The 3119-nt window shown below is 44.3% G+C and overlaps 1 pseudogene across 1 annotated transcript; it reads left to right on the top strand.

Moving 5' to 3' along the window:
• Positions 1-1615: 1615 nt before the first annotated feature.
• On the top strand, positions 1616-2076 carry LOC311586351 (cytochrome c oxidase subunit 7A2, mitochondrial-like; annotated as a pseudogene). The gene has a single exon. The product of its transcript is annotated as a cytochrome c oxidase subunit 7A2, mitochondrial-like (transcript).
• Positions 2077-3119: the final 1043 nt, after the last annotated feature.

Below are 3119 nucleotides of genomic sequence, written 5' to 3'. Positions count from 1 at the left end.
AATCACGTGGCAGAAGCTGCCAAGTTCTGCTGCTTGCTGGGGCTGGAACATGGCCCCCTCATTCAATTACATCCTCACCAGCTTTCTGATTTCAGTGGTTTCCTTGGTTGCCTAAACTTGGTGTCCTCACATGCTATGTAGACCAGGCTGACCTTGAACTCAGAAATCTGTATGCCTCTGTCTCCTGAGCGCTGGGATTAAAGGCATGTAACACCATGACTGGACCTAAACTCTTCTTTAATTCCTATTCACAAGATGGGAATTTAGCTCAGTGGGATATTTTGCCCTGAGGTCACCACTCCCTTTATTCTATTTAATATCTTTAATCTGTCTATCTCCTTGGATGGAGGATTGAGCTTCGTTTCACTTCCTGGTGCTCCTTTTCTCCTCAAATCATACTTTCTGTATTTTTCCTTGTCGCTTGCTTCTTTTCATCAAAACACTCTTCATAACAGTGAACACTGTAACAACATGACAGAGTCTATCCTAGGCTGCTTAGAGATCTCCTCTGCTAATGCAGTTAATGCAAAACTTTTCATTTTAGCCTCAAGCAAACATTTGGGGGGGGGAGTAAGCAGGTACAGTCTTAGCCAAAATATCACAAGAACAGTCTCTAGGCCACATACTAAAATTCTTCTACTCTGGGACCTCTTGAGCCAAGCCCCCCTCAGCTCAAATCACCGCAGCATCACTGTCTTCCATGTCCCTACTAGTACAGCCCATTAAGCCACACCTAAAGCATCCCACTGTTTTTCTAAATCCAAAGACCCAAGTCCACATTCCTCCAAATAAAAGGCCCATCACAACAACATCCCGGTCCCTGGTATCAACTTCTGTCTTAGTTAGGGTTTTATTGCTGTGAAGAGACGCCATGACCACAGCAACTCTTTTTTTTTTTTTTTTTTTTTTTTTTGGTTTTTCGAGACAGGGTCTCTCTGTGTTAGCCTTAGCTGTCCTGGACTCACTTTGTAGACCAGGCTGGCCTCGAACTCACAGTGATCCACCTGCCTCTGCCTCCCAAGTGCTGGGACTAAAGGCATGCGCCACCACACCCGGCTCACAGCAACTCTTATAAGCAAAACATTTTATTGAGGCGGGCTTTCAGTTTCAAAGGTTTAGTCTGAAACTGAACAGTAATGTACTTCCTCTAACAAAGCCACATCTCCTAATGGTGCCACGCCCTAAGAGCCAAACATTCACACACATGAGTCTATGAGGGCCATACCTCTTCAAACCACCACAGGGTCCCATCTTAAGAACTATTTTAATTTTAATATTTGTGGATGTTTTGCCTACATGTATGTCTGTGCATCACTTGCATGCCCAGTGCCTGTAGATGCCAGAAGAGGACTTCAGATTCCCTTGGAACTGGAGTTATAGACAGTTGTTAGCCATCATGTAGGTGCTGGGAATCAAACTCAGGTCCTCTGGGAGAGCATCCTGTGCTCTTAACATCTGATCCATCTCTCCAGGCCCCATCCTGAGAACTTTTTTTTTTCTGAGAACTTTTTTTTTATCTTAAGTGAAGCAGGCCCTATCCATAGACAATAAGCACACTGTCCTGGGAAAATTTTGTCAAGCTAATCTATAAATTAAAAACCAATTAAGAGAGTTCCGTTTCCGGCCTGGCGTGTTGGCTTTTTGGCGTTTCCTAGTCGCGGTTGGTGGGCAACAACTGAGCCAAGATGCTGCGGAATCTGCTTGCCCTTTGACAGATTGCCCAGAGGACCATCAGCACCACTTCACGAAGGCAGTTTGAAAACAAGGTTCCGGAGAAACAGAAGTTGTTTCAGGAGGATAATGGGATCCCAGTACATCTGAAGGGCGGGGCGTCTGATGCCCTCCTCTACAGACTCACAATGGCTCTGACAGTCGGGGGAACAGTCTACGCCATCTATCAGTTAGGTATGGCTGCATTTCCCAAGAAGCAGAACTGACGTCATCATCCCAGCCTTCACACGGTTCAGTTCCATTCAGCGCACAGTGGACCAGGCATCTAATGAGTAACTGAGCTCTTCTTTGGGGATCAATATTTATTAACATGTACACCTGCCACCAATAAAGCAGTCTTTACCATGAATAAATAAATAAATAAATAAATAAATAAATAAATAAATAAATAAAAACCAATTAAGAACAATAAAAAAAACAAAGAAACATTTTTCCATGGGCTTTACAAATAGATTTGAAACTCCCTATGAAAAAATAAAGATTCAGGGCTGGGAAATTACTCAGTAGCTAAACTGCTGACTGCACAGGTAAACGGAGTGAACCCAGGCACCCACATAAAAGCTGGGCCTGGCAGTAGACATATGTAACCTCAACACTAGGGGACAGGCATACCCTAGCAGTTTGATGGCCAGCTAAGTCTATAGGCTCCAGGTTCAGTGAGAGACTCTATGCCAAAAAATAAGGTAGAGGCCACATGTGGTGGCACATGCCTCTTTAATCCCAGCACACAGGAGGCAGAAGCAAACAGATCTCTATGAGCAGAACAATAGCCTGGTCTGCAAAGTGAGTTCCAGGCCCTCCAGGAATTCATAGTAAGACTCTGTCTCAATACATACATACATGTATACATACATACATACATACATACATACATACATACATGTATACATACGTACATACATACATACACACACACACACATATATGGTAGAGGGGATAGAGGAAGACACCCAATGTAATGCTTTGACATTCACACACACACACACACACACACACACACACACACACACACACACGCTCCATGAATAGCTAAAGCAACCTTCTTCAATAGCATCAAAGGGGTAATAGTAACACAAGAACACATGAGAAGATGAAAAACCAATTAAAGTTCAGAGTCAGCTCCAGTGACGGAAACGACACCAAGATGAGAGCAGCAGAGATGAACGATTGAGTGAACAGTTCTAGAACCTAAGCCCGTAGTGTGAGAGTCCAGCCCCTACCACACAGAGACCGTGGAGACGGAGGCAACAGGCCCAGATTCCAGCCCCACTGGAATCATCTGCACACGGGAGTGTTTCCTTCTGTTTTTGAGACAGGGCCTCGGATAAACCATGCTCTCCTCAAGCTTGATAAATCACCAAGGACAACCTTGAACATCTGATCCTCCT

Source organism: Acomys minous (genome assembly GCF_964271855.1).
Source record: "Acomys minous genome assembly, chromosome: 2".
In the NCBI taxonomy this organism is placed as follows: domain Eukaryota; kingdom Metazoa; phylum Chordata; class Mammalia; order Rodentia; family Muridae; genus Acomys; species Acomys minous.
The sequence above is the reverse complement of the archived record's forward strand: the minus strand, read 5'-3'. Positions and strand labels throughout refer to the sequence as shown.